Raw genomic sequence first — 17780 nt, forward strand, 5'->3', positions numbered from 1 at the left:
CTTCAATCAATCAATCAATCAAGCCCTGTATATCCCATCGCATAGCACGCTATCGGTAGGGTCAGGGGAGGGTGGGATGTACGCAAGTCTTTCCTCTATCTGTGAGAATAGAGAGACTGCTTCCAGATAGACCCCCGACTCATAAAGCTATATACAGGTAAACAGAGTAAACATACATCCTACAAGCAAAGACACTTAGCAATATATAGCTAGCAAACTACCAACTAGCAAGGAATCTTAACCTACTAAGAATGGAGCATAAGAAGCAAAAGCAGCATCAAACAAAATATATACATAAACAACAAGGAGCCATGCTAGCTAACTAGACCCTAAATACAAAGCTAAGCTAACCAGGTACCTTCCCCTAGAAGTCGCTAACCTTAATCCTACATCTCCACGAATCTCAATCTTGGACCATGTCCTCAGAGAGGTGCAACTCTGTCAAGTTATAACATAGACGGTGTAAATACTTATAAGTTGCATTGTTCATGGAAGTAACCAATGAATTCATCAATTTTCTTGTCTGGGGTGTCTCCTCCTTGGCTAACAGATCGTTCAACTCTTTCAATTGTTCAAGCATAGGTGTGTGGAGCTGAGACCATTCTTTCATTTTTGCCTAGACGTGAAAGGAAATTCCATCAATTATATCTTCTGTTTTAGGAGAACTATCTTAAAGTAGCTAAATATGTTTACTATTATTATGTTATTTGTTAAACTGACTTTCGGGCTAACATGACATGCATGTTGATTTTTTTTAAACAACGAATTTCTTTACCTTGCTAAAAATAAAAATAATTGACTAAGTTACCTAGGAATGTTAATTGATGAGTAGGAAAAACCAAACATAACAGATAATTTTGACTAAACTGATCATCAGATTTGTAACCAGTTTCATATGGATCGGTTAACAGCTTATTAGTGATACATGTAAAATACTGAGTTTTCAAAAAGTCAAATGGTGACCTATTGGGGCAAATGGAATACATGTATAATGGTGACTAACTAAATCAGTAATTGGTTTAAATAAAACTGTTTTTTTAGTAAATAGCATTCAGCTACTATAAAGCGATTACAATAAACTGTTTTGACTTTTATTAACCATAACCATTTTAGGAAAAATAAATAGCGTGTTATACACCAATGAACTGAGAACAACTACACATTACCTGACAATTTAACAACCACAATGACTGGTTTATAATGTATGGTATAAACTGTTGGAATACCGTATGCCCGAGACACATAATTAGGTTAATGTGGCTAGTTGTGTTTGATCCAAGTCGGGTCATACCCAATAACGAGTTAGACACACACCAATTATGTATTTGTTAAGATAAGATCTATGAGACAAATACAGAACACGATACATTCAGAAAATCGGGTTTCTGAATACTTACTTGAAAGTGTTAAATAAATTAATTGGTTAATTTATTTATTCAAATAATTATTATTGGAATGATTATTTAACTATGTGTTCTTTTATAAAATGATTTATAAAAGATGGGGTGTTTATATATTTTATAAAGTATAAAATAAATAAAAAATAAATAAATAAATATATATATATTTTTGGGGCCGGTTTTGGGTGGGCCCCACACCCCAAAGTTTTGGTCAAACTTTGTCATGGTTTGGTGGAGCTTGAGTGATCTACACTTGACCAAAACCTAACACCATGTATGAAAGATTTGATTATGTGTTGAGTGTGAATATATATATATTCTAACAAGCAACACATGTGACTTTTCAAGTTAGACAACCACAAGTCTTTCTTTCTTTCTTTGTTCTTGCTTACGGCCAAGATCAAAAAGGAGGCTCGGGTCTCGATTATTCGTGTTCAAGCTCCCTAACATAGCTCGGTGTGTGTTGGAGGCTCGGGGTATATTCTGTTTGAGGATTTTCCCTTTGAAAGTCTAGCATTAACATCATCATCTTCTTCAACATCAACTACACTCTTAAAAGGTTAAGAATGTAAGTGTTTATGGCTTTGATAGTTTAGTTTTCCCGTATCATTTGATCCTTGCTTCGGGTTTCTAATATATAGATTATTGGTAATCTTATAACATGAATAAATTAGGTTGTTCATGTACACATTTCCTATAAACTTGTAATATATATATATATATACATGGATACATATGTTTAGTTTGTTTATATCACGCTTCCGCCTTAATTGTGACTAGTTAAATGGTTAACTAAGTATAAAATATCCATAGAAACCCAACAAAATGGCATCAAGAGCCGGGATACGGGAAACTAAGCTTCGGGTTTTCGGTTTTATATTTTTCCCTTGAAAGATTTTATACAAAAATTAACATGCATGATTTTTTTGTATTTAATCTTGTTATAATTTTTGGCTTTGTTCAAAAAAAAAAATATAAAACCGAGTTAAATGGGCCGAAGCCCAATTCGGGTGATATTGGGCCGAAGCCCACTTGTTTTGGTTAATGGGCTAACCGGAAAAAAAAAGGGGGAGAAAGTTAAATGGGCCGAAGCCCATGAGACTTTCTATTGGGCCGAAGCCCATGTGTTTTGCACATGTGGGCCGAAGCCCATAATCAAATTATTGGGTTGGTATAGGCCCGATAAGGTCAAGGGGTTTTGGAACGGGTTCCTAAGACATAACGGGTTATGTTTGTTAAAACTAGACCGAGCCGTAGACCAAATGGATGTTTGTTGTGATTGTTATTAATTATTCAAAGTTTCGTTTTGTAATAATTAATTAGGGGCAATTTTGTAATTATTTATTCATATGGGTATGTAATAAATAGATTATTTGTAATATCTTTATTTTATAGAATAAAAATGTATTAGGACATTTGGTTTTGTAAAATTAAAGAAGATTGCAAAAATTGGAAGTTTGGGCCTTATTGGGCCGGGTATGGTGATAATGGGCCTCACAAGCCCATTAAGGGGATTCAAGCCCAAAAGGACCTAAGCCCACCAATTGAGCCCAAATGGAAGCTTATGGAAGCTAAGGCCCAAGTTCAAGCCCAATGGATTACAACGGGGTTGAAGAAGATGCTTGACGCATTTGGATGCGGGATCAAGTGGGAGCTACAACATCCATGTGTCGTGTGTCCCTTAGGATCGGACCTAAGACACACATTTGTTTCGGCTAACAAGTGTGGTCTAACTTAGTAGCTCGTGTCTAGTATAATTGTGTAAGCTTTTTAATTGATTGTTTGATTATGTGGTTGTTAGATATTAGGATATCAACTTCGTCACATAGAATTAATTAACAAAGCATAAAACGGGTTCTAACAATTATCGGTAATCACGTGACACTTAGTTTAATAAAATGGATTTATTAACTAGCCGTCTCACGCCCATAATAAAATGGTTTTATTATAAATTAGAATTTTGAAAATGGTTTCAAAATAATCATGTTACTAAATGCATGTTAGAACATGATTTAAAGTTTTACAACTAGAATTATTAAAACTAAAAATCCCTTTTAAAATTAAGGATAACAAGTTAAACACCATCCTTTTGTATAACGCTTAACATATTAGTAAGCTCTTAGTGGGAAAAAGGTCACCTAACCGCGTAGAGTAAATTAATATGTTGAGGTAATATTGGCATATAAATGGGAAAAAGGTCACCTAACTATTTGTATGTTGATATTACAAGTTGATACAAGTAGGACGACTTAAATTGAACCATGTGAAGAGGGTCACCCAAGCATGGGGTCTAATAGGTGTTGATGGGATAAACATGCCGACACGAAATATGATTTCGAACCGGTCCCATAAAATCTAGAAGTTGCAAAAGGGTTTGCAATTGTTATGAATAACTACCTTGATAAACCGACAATGTGAAAAAGGTCACCTAACCGGAGTCGGGTTTATCGTTGGATTCTAGATTTTAATTATTAATTATATTTGGTATATATAAAAGGGTATTAATAATTAAAAAGGTAAAACACTAAAATGAACTTAATTAAAATTCTGCAGATGGCCGCACACGTCGACGACAACATAATCCCTAACGTCCAAAATGTATCTCTCTGATCTATTCTCGCTAAAGACCGTCTTAACCACAATAACTTTTCGAATTGGTTCCGAAATTTAAGGATTGTTCTAAAACAAGAAAAATTATATCATGTTTTGGAAACACCTATCCCCAACGAACCGGAAGAGGGAAGTGAGGTCGAATATATGAATTGGGTCCAACACACGGAAGATTCCATTCAAGTGTCATGCCTCATGTTGGCGACTATGGTTCCCGAAATCCAAAAAGATTTCGAAAACCATAATGCGTACGACATGATTACTCAACTTAAGGAAATGTTCCTTAAGCAATCAAGAGTTGAAAGGTTCGAAACGGTTCGAGCCTTGCATGCATGTAGAATGGATGATAATCAACCAGTTTCAACTTATGTACTTAAGATGAAAAGTTACATTGATCGCCTCGCCAAGCTCAATTGTCCCATCTCAAAAGAGTTAGCAACGGATTTGATCCTTAACTCCCTGTCGAAAAGGTTCGACACTTTCGTGTTAAATTATAACATGAATGGGTGGGACAAAAACATTGGAGAACTTCACTCAATGCTTAAAACAGCCGAGGCGAGCATGGGTAAAAGGGTTTTACCCGTGTTTGCGATCAATGAAGGTAAATCCAAGAATCGATCTCAACCCAATTCTAAGGCTAAGGTAGCAAAAAGAAAGGGTCCTCCTGTGCATCTTAAGGGTAAGGGCAAATCACCGGTTATGGCAAAGAAACAAAAGGTTGTGGAACCGAGGGGTCATAAGGATGATCCTTGTTTTGGTTGTGGGGAGACCGGACATTGGAAACGCAATTGCCCGGTCTACCTAAAAGAGCTAAGAGACAAGAGGAATGCGGGGCATGCCTCGGGTAATGTCTTTATGATTAATATTGAGCTAAATCTTATTTCTTCTAACACATGGGTATTGGATACCGGATGTGGAACTCATATTTGCAATTGGTTGCAGGGGTTCAAAAGGAATGAAGACTTAAAGAAGGGCGAAGTGAGTCTTTTCATGGGCAACGGTGCAAGGGTACACGTGGTCGCTAGAGGAGACTTCACTTTATCGCTTCCAATTGGTTTGGAAGTTGTTTTGAGAAATGTTTTGTATGCTCCTAGTTTGACTAGGAACATTATTTCCGTGCACCTTCTTAGACAATGTAACTTTGACTTTAAATTTGTAAAATCAGAAATGCATGTATCATCTAATGGTATCTTTTATTTTAAAGCTGTACCAAACAACGGTATTTATGAATTGGTTCATGACAATACCTCAAATAGCTCATTATATCAAACTTCCACTAAAAGACTCAAAAAGGATTTGAGTGATTCCTACATTTGGCATTGTCGTCTTGGACACATAAACAAGAATCGTGTAAATACTCTCCAAAAGAATGGTCTTTTGAAAACAAATGAGTTAGGTTCGTTTGATGAGTGTGAATCTTGTATTCAAGGCAAGATGACCAAAGAACCTTTTAAAGGTACAAATGAGAGGGCTAAGGACTTGTTAGGTATCATACATACGGATGTATGCGGACCTCTCAAGCCCACTAGTAGGAATAGTGAAAGGTACTTCATTACCTTTACCGACGATTTTAGTCGATATGGGTATGTGTATCTAATGAAACACAAATATGAAGCCTTTGAAATGTTCAAGGAATTTCAAAATGAAGTACAAAATCAGCTCGACCGAACAATCAAGGTACCCCGCTCCGATAAAGGAGGCGAATACCTAAGTGATGCTTTTCAATGTCATCTTAGAGATTGTGGAATTATTTCACAGTTCACTCCTCCTGGAACTCCTAACATAACGGAGTATCCGAGAGGAGGAATAGAACACTGTTGGACATGGTTCGATCAATGATGGCACGAAGCTCACTACCGCCATCATTTTGGGGATATGCGCTACTCACAGCGGCTCGTATTTTGAATATGGCCCCGACCAAAAAGGTGGATCGAATACCCTATGAAGTGTGGCATGGAAAGGTTCCATCCTTTTCATATTTAAGGGTATGGGGATGCATAGTTTATGTTAAACATGACACCCCAAATAAGCTTGAGGCTCGATCCATCAGGTGTATCTTCATAGGATACCCAAAGGATGATATAGGATATATATTCTATGATCCTAGTGAACAAAAAGTGTTTATCTCACGCAAAGGATACTTCTTAGAAACTAAGTTCCTTATGGAAGGACCTAGTGAAAAGAGAGTGGAACTTGAAGAGGTTCAAGAATCACTGGATGATACACAGTTGGTCGATACTAGGTTTCAACACGAGGATGTTGAAGGTGATCAAATGGTTGATCATACACACGTTGCTCGCAGATCTAGTAGGATTAGTCGACCTCCCAAGAAATATGGATTTCTCGTGGATGATTGCTACTTGGTCGATTCGGATGAACCGATCTCCTACAAAGATGCTATGTCACAACCTGATTGTGACAAGTGGCTTGAAGCCATGAGCGCCGAGATGCAATCCATGCACGATAACCAAGTTTGGGAATTGGTTAATCGTCCACTTAACTCCAAAATGGTTGGATGTAAGTGGGTCTTCAAGAAGAAGACCGATATGCATGGAAATTTAGATACTTACAAAGCACGACTTGTAGCAAAAGGTTTCACGCAAACTCAAGGGATTGATTATGATGAAACCTTCTGGCCGGTCGCGATGCTTAAGTCGATCAGGATATTATTTGCCATTGCAGCTCATTTTGATTATGAGATATGGCAAATGGATGTCAAGACCGCTTTTCTTAATGGATATCTTGAGGAAGATGTCCATATGGTTCAGCCTGAAGGTTTTGTTGATCCATCTAATCCTGATAAAGTATGTAAGTTAAGGAAATCAATCTACGGGTTGAAACAAGCATCACGGATGTGGAATCATCGTTTTAATGAAGAAATCAAAGCGTTTGGTTTCGTCCAAAACGGTGATGAGGCGTGTGTGTATAAATGGGCTAGTGGGAGTATAATCATGTTCCTTATTTTGTATGTCGATGATATACTTTTATTTGGAAATGATATACCAAGTATGGAGAGCGTTAAAGCGTGGTTAAGTAGTCGTTTCTCAATTAAGGATCTTGGAGAAGCGACATATATCTTGGGAATAAAGGTCTATAGGGATAGACAAAGGAAATTGATCGGACTCAATCAAAGTGCGTACATTGATAAAATCCTGAAAAGGTTCAGGATGGAAAACTCTAAGAAAGGTTTGGTACCTATTCCTAGAGGAACCGTGTTAAACTCATCCCAAAGTCCTAGCTCTAAGGAAGAGCAGGATAGGATGAAGCATGTTCCTTATGCTTCGGCAATAGGATCTATTATGTATGCAATGATGTGCACCAGACCGGACGTCTCGTATGCTTTAAGCATAACGAGTAGATACCAGCACAACCCAGGTGACAGTCATTGGATGGCTGTCAAGAATATATTAAAATACCTTAGAAGGACTAAGGATATGTTTTTAATATATGGGTCTGGTGAGGAGGAACTCGTCGTAAAGGGTTACGTGGATGCGAGTTTCCAAACTGACCGAGATGATTCTCGGTCACAGTCGGGATATGTCTTCATTTTGAATGGAGGCGCTGTCTCTTGGAAGAGTTCGAAGCAGGATGTTGTCGCGTTATCCACTACAGAATCTGAGTACATCGCCGCTTCAATGGCAGCCCAAGAGGCTGCATGGATGAAAAAGTTCATCATGGATCTAGGGATTATCTCTACCATTCAGGAGCCCCTAGAGATATTCTGTGACAATGAGGGTGCTATTGCACAGATCAAGGAGCCTCGTGCTCATCAGAAAACGAGGCACATTGAGCGCAGATTCAACTACATAAGGGATGAAGTTGAAAAGGGAAAGATATGTATTCATAAAGTTCATACCGATCAAAATATTGCGGACCCACTCACGAAGCTCCTCGATAGGCCAAAGCATGAGGGTCATGTTTGTGCATTAGGACTTCGGTATTCTAGTGAGTGGATTTAATCTGTATTTAGTGTTTGTATAAAAACGAATGTAATGGGTATCTCATGAAAATTAATTATGTTTTAATTATTCAATGAGTTATGTTCTATATTTGCATGTTTAATCCATGAATGACTTATGTTGTTCTAAACGTCCGTAGTCGATCATACTTGTGGGAACGAGTATGAAGGTAAGACTATTATGAACCCGGATTGGTTGATATTCATGTGATGAATATAGGGCATAGGTTTGCCACCAAAGTTCATAGATATTTGTGGGATACAAATATTGGACTGACCCGCTCTCAAGGATCACTGCATGGAGTTAGTGTAACTGATCATAAGTAATCATTGAGTAAAGGCGAGTATCATTGTGTCCTTTGACCTGAGATGCATATTGGATCTGGTTTTTCATCAAGTCTGATAACTTGACTCTCTTCTTTGTTATTTCGGTAACACGATAACGTGTAAGAAAGAGCTCAGATATCATACGAGATGTCAACAAGGGTGTATGCAGTCAAGATGGGATTTGTTCCTCTTATGTGTTGAGAGTTTAGATGTCTAAGGCCTGTTAAGTTAAATCATTGAGAGAATGATCACTCTGTGTCTCTTCGATTTGACAGGACATCTAGTAACAAAGGGATGTAGTGATAAGACTTACCTATATCATATCAAGTATGGACTTGAAGGGGATGATGTTATTGAATGGCACTTAGTCAAACACACTAGGGGTGGTGACATGTTGTTAGGCGGTATTCACCATTAGCATTAACATCTTATGAGTCACGAGCAAGTGGGAGATTGTTGGAATACCGTATGCCCGAGACACATAATTAGGTTAATGTGGCTAGTTGTGTTTGATCCAAGTCGGGTCATACCCAATAACGAGTTAGACACACACCAATTATGTATTTGTTAAATAAGATCTATGAGACAAATACAGAACACGATACATTCGGAAAATCGGGTTTCTGAATACTTACTTGAAAGTGTTAAATAAATTAATTGGTTAATTTATTTATTCAAATAATTATTATTGGAATGATTATTTAACTATGTGTTCTTTTATAAAATGGTTTATAAAAGATGGGGTGTTTATATATTTTATAAAGTATAAAATAAATAAAAAAAATAAATAAATAAATATATATATATTTTTGGGGCCGGTTTTGGGTGGGCCCCACACCCCAAAGTTTTGGTCAAACTTTGTCATGGTTTGGTGGAGCTTGAGTGATCTACACTTGACCAAAACCTAACACCATGTATGAAAGATTTGATTATGTGTTGAGTGTGAATATATATATATATTCTAACAAGCAACACATGTGACTTTTCAAGTTAGACAACCACAAGTCTTTCTTTCTTTCTTTGTTCTTGCTTACGGCCAAGATCAAAAAGGAGGCTCGGGTTTCGATTATTCGTGTTCAAGCTCCCTAACATAGCTCGGTGTGTGTTGGAGGCTCGGGGTATATTCTGTTTGAGGATTTTCCCTTTGAAAGTCTAGCATTAACATCATCATCTTCTTCAACATCAACTACACACTTAAAAGGTTAAGAATGTAAGTGTTTATGGCTTTGATAGTTTAGTTTTTCCGTATCATTTGATCCTTGCTTCGGGTTTCTAATATATAGATTATTGGTAATCTTATAACATGAATAAATTAGGTTGTTCATGTACACATTTCCTATAAACTTGTAATATATATATATATATATATACATGGATACATATGTTTAGTTTGTTTATATCACGCTTCCGCCTTAATTGTGACTAGTTAAATGGTTAACTAAGTATAAAATATCCATAGAAACCCAACATAAACATATCCAAGGAGCTAAACTACCATGCTCCTACGATCCCCATTGTCCAACCACATCAGGCTCAAGAGTCAGACATAACAATATCCTCATCAACGATGGATCTATTCAACAATGAAACAACGGTATGCCCACAATGATGGAATGTAATATGACTTGGTCAAAGTTGTTTTGATATCTTTTAAGTATTTACAATCTATTAAAAATGCATCTTTTTCAAAAACTTTCGTAAATGATTTATGACATTGTTTAAAATCCATATTTATTATGTTTTGTCATATTATTGTTATAAGGTTTCAATAATTCGGGTTATAGCATCTACTTTGTTGCTTTTAACTCTAGCTTGATCAACATATTTGAAGTGTGAAATAGGTATAACTACAAACGAGTTAAATCGTTAAACTTGTGTATCTAACATCTTTCGAAATACGAGTTGAAATGTCAAAAATTCGAATTTTAAGCTGAAAAGGTTAGATAAGCCAAATCATAGGGACCAACACAGAAATTAACTCAATATTTAGGTAAACCCTGCCGTCTACATTTCAGTGCAGAGGGATTCGAACCCTCGATAGTAAACTATACCGGTTTTCAAGACCGGGGCTTTCAACCACTCAGCCATTTCTCCGAAATACAATTTTATTTTATTCTACGAATAAAACATGACCATATGAGTGGATACCGCCACTATCAAATATCTCGGGTGTGATGGTCAATCTATCTATCCTGATATATGATTCAACATGCCCTTTTGTAAAATAAAATGTAAAAAAAAATTCTACTCTCCCCCAACTCCAGATTAAAGTGGTAAAGGGGTATTAATATAATAAATCATAAAACACAAACGAAGGCTGTGACCACAAAAGCTTCATCCGATGAACAATAATTTCTGTAAGTAAGAATTTCATAAAACTTTACAAATGCACTTGTTTTCGTTAGTTGAATCGGTTTTCTTAAGAATTTCGTGACCACAAAAGCTTCATCTTTGAAGTTGCATTATCAAATTAGTTATTTCTAACCACCACTGTGATAGTTGGAGGTGTGTTTTCATACTATCTATTTTGGTGTGCATATATAGGCAAACAAACACATGTTTTCTTAATTTAGTGTGGTTTTAGGAATTGGATTCGTTTGATGTGTTTCTAGATATTCTGGTTGTGCAAGTTTGATTAATTAGCATGTGTTGCTAGGGTTTCAGATTCCGCAAGTTGATTTTCAAATGTAGGTGAGATTTTGACATGATTTGTGGTGTGGTGTAGTAATTTGATTCCTTTTATGTGTTTCTAGGGTTTCAGATTGTGCAAGTTTAATTAGCATTATGATATGTTTGTTGTTTTGGTTCAAGAGTTGGTTTAGTTGAGATTTTGACATGATTTGTGGTATGGCTTTAGCCGTCGGATTCATTTGATGTGTTTCTAGAGTTTCTGATGTCATTGATGGTGTACATTGTGTAGGATCGATTAGCATTACGATATGGTTGTTGTTTTGGTCGATCGTTACAATTCAAATGTAGTTGAGATTTTGACATGATTTGTGGTATGGTTTTAGCCATTGGTTAGGGTTTGTTGCAAGTCGGTGTTCAACTTGCTTTGTTTAGAAATTTGTAAAAATATTGTATGCATTATTGAGTATTTCTTAACAAATCTTTTAAAAGTTGTATGACCATTTTTAATATGATTTTTTGGAACTTTTCTTAGTTTGGGTCAACAATGAATTAAGAAAATACTGCCAAGTGGCATCATCGTCTTGAAAAGTTCAAAGATCTCATCGGTTGCATTGTGGAGTTCCCTTCAACAGAAAATATTTTATGGAGTTTACAAAGATTTTTTTGGCAGTTGCATTCATCAGTTATAGTCTTTGAAGCTAATGACTCCTATTAATGATGATAATGAGACTCTAAGATCCCCCCCCCCCCACCCCACCACACCACCACCCAGTTCATTTGCCCAATATTTAAAAAAGTAATGCAAAATCCAGTAGTAATATTGTCTTGGGAGGTTAGATTTTATTTTTTAATCATCCTATTTTTCTTTATTTGTCTTCTTATTACACAATTTTTTGCAGACTTATGATATGGAATCTATCTATAAATGGCTGCGAGAAAACAGAACTTGCCCCGTCACCAATATGGAGATTGGTGAAGCAACTATGGTACCTAATGTGCTTCTGCAAGAATTGATAATGATATGGTCTTCTAAAAACTCAAAACATGGTCCGTTCAAGTACTCTGCCACCGAAGAAGATATGAAACCAGAGGAAGAGTATAAACTCTCACTAATGTTACGTAACGTTCAATCGACCGACCCATCAACTCCTCGTGCGAGAGCTGCAGAAATGCTTAGAGCTTTAATGAAGTTTAGAAAGTCTTATCGAATCTATTTGGGATCACATGAAACATTTCTAGATACAATTCTCAAGGGGTTCATTTTAAAAGAGCAGCATGCATTAAGTTTCGAGGAGGATCTTTTCCACGCTGTTTTACATGTAGCAATGCACGAGCCTAACATGCACGCATTGGGCGAATCTATACCATTGATTGAGAATTTGCTTAATGGTCTAGTACTGCCAAATCAGAAGATCTCATAAGAATTGGTGTCTCTATTTTGACCATGCTTTCATCAGTTCAGTCAAACCAAGAATTGTTTGGGAAACTTGAAGTGGTCAAATGGTTAATTGGCATCTTAAAGAGGAACGATGTAAAGTTGATAAAAGATGCCATGAATGGCTTGTTAATTCTTGCTGAGACACAATCTAATGTTGAAGTTTTCATTGATGAAGGTGGAGTTGAGCTTTATGCTAAACATATGTCTAAAGGGATATTACAGTTGATGATGAAGGAAACAAGCATGATCTTTGAGTTGACCAAGACTACTAAAGGAAGCACCACTTGGAGAGCTAATGATGGCATACAAGTTATTCAAACTTATAAATCAAATTCGAGAACCAACCCGAATTACTTCGGTTCGGGTTCGAGTTCGAGTTAGTTCGGGTTCGAATAGATATTTTTTCGGATTGGATTTCGGTAAAAGTGATAGCCCTAATCTAAACCCCTCACATCCTCTCTTCTCGCCCAACCAAAAAAAAATTACACCCACACCACCTTTAAACAATTGGATTGTATCGTTTAAAGTTCGGCCGCCCCTTTTTAAAAGAAAAGGTTTGTGTTGGAAATTATATTAATTAATTTGTTAATTAAAATCTGATAAAATTATATAGTAATTTTGTCATGTTTCACTATTATGTAAATTTATGTTTCACTATTATGTAAATTTATATTTTTTTATAACCAATAAAAAATGTTGTTTCTTTACCAATTTATAATTTGAAGGGATTAACACTTGATTTCATAAATCACAACCGGTTTTTGTCTACTATCACTATATTTTAGGAGGCGTTTGAGATTGCTTATTTTCATCAACTACTAACTTATAAATTTTTTGAAAAGTTAATAAGATACTTGAGATTGTTTATGTTGTGAGATTATAAATTAATAAGTCAAGATATTATGATTTATTAACTTTTGACAAACTTATAGGGAGGTAAATTAAAGAATTCCAAAAACCCCTTAAAAATTTATACGACATTTTCACGTAGATGCTAAACCGAAACCAGTGGATTGTTTTTGTTGATGTTGTTGTTGCTGGGTCATTAGATCAGGATTGGGATTAGGGTTAGGGTACTCTAGGGATGAGCAAACGGGTACAGGTACCGAGCTCATTCATAAGGTACTTTGTCATCACTTTCGTAGAACTTGACGACACTCCAGTAAGAGCACGTGCAACAACGTACGCCACATCATATGGAGCAACGTACGTCACATCATAGTGAAGCTTCTTCTGGTGTTGTTAATTATCATCCACGTGTACTCTAATTGGCGATAAGCTAGCTAACAACGGAGACGAAGAAGCAGCTCCAAACAATGAGATAGACAATATATTTTTTTAAATGCCGACCGAGCTTTAAATAGCCGGACGTGATTGTTTAAAATCTGTCATATTTTTAAAACTGGTAGGATCAATGGTGGATCCTGAAATTTTTTTCAGGAGGTTCACTAGATTTAGAAGCTCCAATTTGATATTGCCGAACATAAAAATTTTTGGTCGGTTTGACGGTCGGATAACGTTCATATCACATCTACCGCACTCACTAAAGGAACCTGCTAATTTTAACTAGTTGCACCCACGCGTTACATATTGCTCTCTATTAAGATATTTGTAATGGTTAATGACTAAATAAGGTATATTTATTTCCTTTCTAGTGAGTGCATTCTAGTTCTCAATATTCAAGTTCAAAAGCTTACAAGAATACGTCTGACAAAGTGATGATCTTCAAATAAATTCACACCACATTTGATCTACAACCAAGATTAATCATCGATTCTCAAAGTGAATCCGGCACATATGATCCAGAGGTTGTTACTTCAAACACACAAGTTCTTGATCAAGTTACGGACCATTGATCAAGCTTTATGCACATTAAAACAAGCATAAATTACACAATTGAGACCTAGAATTCTATATATCCTTACTATATTGAAGCAGATTCAACATCATACTCCATTGATTCCTCAAAACAAAAATATATGTCCTGACTAGTATATCATATATTGGATGATAAGATAAAAAAAACTTCTACTTCTAAAAATAACAATTTAAACATGTAAAAACATTCACAAATGAACAATTTTAACATGTAAATAGATAACAAATTAGAATATAAATCAAAGAATGAAATGGGTGGCGTATCATTGGTTATTGGTTAAAACCCCAAATTGCTTTAAAAGAAATTTAAAAAATCTGCTCAAATCCGGATTGAAACTAAAAACCTTTCATATATCAGTTGATTCAATACTACGTCTTTTCCACCACACCATTTTCCTACTGTTGTAAGGGGTTTAGAACTATTTTATAAGGCTGTGTGTAATGAAGGGGCTACAAAAACGGGATGACTTGCGACACGTGACGCCCAGTCAGCAAATGATGAGTTTTGTTATAGGGGTGTAACGGTTTTGTAGCCCCTCATTGGCACGTCATCTTTTTTTATTATTTACTTTTTATAAATAAACTAAACAGATAAAAACCCATTAAGTTAAACAATTAAATAAAAATACATTAAAATTATAAAAGAAATACAAAAAAAATACATAACAAAAAAAAAACATAAACTAATATCCATAAGAGAAAATTATTGTTTGCGTCCCTATAGTTTCAGGGAGGAGGCACAATGAGTCTCCGAAAGAAATTTTGAATTGGTTGAGTCCATGTGGTTTCAAATATGAACATTTAAGTCCATGTTGTTACTTAATTATGTTAGTTTCAAGGGTAGATTTTGACATTTCACTTATATATATATATATACACACACTGTCACTCTGAGTCCTTGAACTTTCATAATTGGTTACTTTGAGTCACTTTCACCTTTTAACAAAAATAAATAAACTTGACCAATTTTTTTTTAACAAAAACAAACAAACTGAACCACCTCTTCAACAAAAATTAACGAATCGAACTACTTTTTAATAAATATAAACTGACCAAACTAATTTTTTAAGCAAACTAAGCGAACCGAATCACTTTTTTTAACAAGTAGTTATTTTCGTTTAACAAAAATAAACATATCAAACTCCTTTTTTAACAAAAATAAGCGACCTGGACTTGTTTTTTAACAAAAATAAACGAATATAGCTATCTTTTTAACAAAAATAAACGAACCACACTTGTTTTTTAACAAAAAAAAAACAAACCAAACTTATCTTTTAACAAAAATAAACGTATCCAACTCTTTTTTTATACTAAGCTAAATGAACCGAGCCACTTTTTTAACAAGCAGTTTAGTTTATTTCATTTAAAAAAAATAAATGTATCCAACTACATTTGAACAAAAAAAAATGAATCAAATTTATTTTTGAACAAAATTAAACTAACTAAACTACTTTTTTTGACAAAAATAAACTAACTGAACTACTTTTTTAACAAAAAAGAAAACACTGAAATACTTTTATTTTGTTTGGTAGCCTCTGCATGGCCATTAAGAGGCTACCTCTTAATGGTTCCTAACCTCTTAATGGTTAAGAAGTAGTCATATGTCTTAATGGTTAAGAGGAAACCTATTAATCATTCAGACTTAAGGTTGTCTCTTAACCATTAAGAGGTTATGAACCATTAAGAGGTAGCCTCTTAAACAAAACGAACTATTTTTTTTACTAAACTGAATGAACTGAACAATTCGCTTTAACAAAAACAAACGTAGAATTACTTAAAAAAATAAAAGAACCAAACTAATTTTTAACAAAAATAAAAAAAATGGAACTACTTTTTTTAACAAAAATAAATTAACCAAATTTTTTTGAATAAAAATAAGCTAACCGAACTTATTTTTAACAAAAATATCGTCGTAGTTTGTGCTAAGGTGGAGTGCGATTTGATTGCTTATTTTAAAAGTAGTTAGGTTCGTTTAGTTTAGTAAAAAAATCGTTCGTTTATTTTCGTTAAAAAGGTAGTTCGATCGTTAATTTTTGTTAAAAAAATTAGTCTGGTTCGTTATTTTTATTAAAAAGTAGTTTGGTTCGTTTATTTTTATTAAAATAAGTTCGGTTCGTATTTCTGTTAAAAAAGTCAGGTTCGTCTATTTTTGTTAAAAAAAAGTTTCGTTTTTTTATTTTTGTTAAAAAAGTTCGGTTCATTTATTTGGTTGATTATGGTCTGGTTAGTTGATTATGACTTGATTGGTTATAGTTTGGAGGTTAATTATGTAATTTGGAGGTAATTTTTAAAGAGGGACTAAAACTGAGCAATCACTTAACCACATGGACTCATATGGATCATAAAAAGGGGGTAAACTAGTAATTCCACATTTTTTAGGGACTCATATGGTTCATTTTTGAAATCACAGGGACCCAACCAATTCAAATTTTTTTTAGTGCCTCATTGTGCCTCTGCCCTAAAACCACAGGGACACAAACACTAATTTTCTCTATCCATAATATTCGTGCATTTCTTGAACTCGTCGTTGTTGCAATAATGCGGCATCTTCATCTAACTCGGCCTCTTTGAGGGATTCATAGTCTTTACTCATTTTCCGCAATTCCAACACATCGACAAGCTTTTAGTGGTGTTTGTTGGTTTCTTTCATGGTAACGGTAAGTTCCATGGTATGGATTTCGAAACGACAGAACACCTCGTTTAGATGTTCGACTTCTTCTTTAGCCTCCATATTGAATCGTGACGACGACAAACCCTCCCCTTTTTCGTATTCTTTTTTCTTGCTCTCCCGCGAGGTCGAGCCAACTCATGTACTTCGGCGTCGTCGTCTAAATTAACCGCGACATGTGCGTCAACGAGGTTGAAGTTACGAGCATCAGAGGGTGTTGTTGGTGTGCTCGGATTTGTCGAAGACGATATCCTAGACTTTTTGAAGCTCGGGATGATGCGCCGGCTTGTCGAGCGACCGAAACGGTGGGTGCCCCAGTCCATTTCGGGCAAACCTTGAGTTTTTCCCAACAACTTAAATGCTTAAACGCTTTCCCAATCCGCCCTTTGGTTTTCCCTTGAGTTCGAAAGTCGCTTAACGCTCGAGATTGGATGTCGGCGTCGTTTTGCCCGCTACGCTAACCGTGATCACGCAAGTGTTGTATATCCCGACAAATTTTTGGCATTCGAAATTAACGACCTTCCAATTGGCTTGAACCGCTTCTTTACCCCGGTATTCTTCCGATTTACCTGTTGGCACGAGCCAAACTTCAAATACTTTCCTCCAAAAATATTCCAACGACTTGAAATTTAGCTACAAATTCAGATTATTTTTCGCAATTAATATAAATAATAATAAAAACTAAACAAAGTTATATAAATACTTAATATTAAAAAACTTACCAACGTCTAGATCCTCCGAAATGACGATCCAAGCTCTTGTGAGGCTACTTCCTCATCCTCGGTTCATTGCTTGTATGGATCATGTTGCGCCATCAGCTCCCCCGTTGATTTTTTTGGTGTTTACGGGTCGGATTTTGGCTTCAACCGG

The sequence above is a fragment of the Bidens hawaiensis genome, unplaced genomic scaffold (assembly GCF_021521415.1).
Source record: "Bidens hawaiensis isolate Kalapana, Puna unplaced genomic scaffold, B.hawaiensis_p1.1 tig00018766_1, whole genome shotgun sequence".
NCBI lineage: Eukaryota > Viridiplantae > Streptophyta > Magnoliopsida > Asterales > Asteraceae > Bidens > Bidens hawaiensis.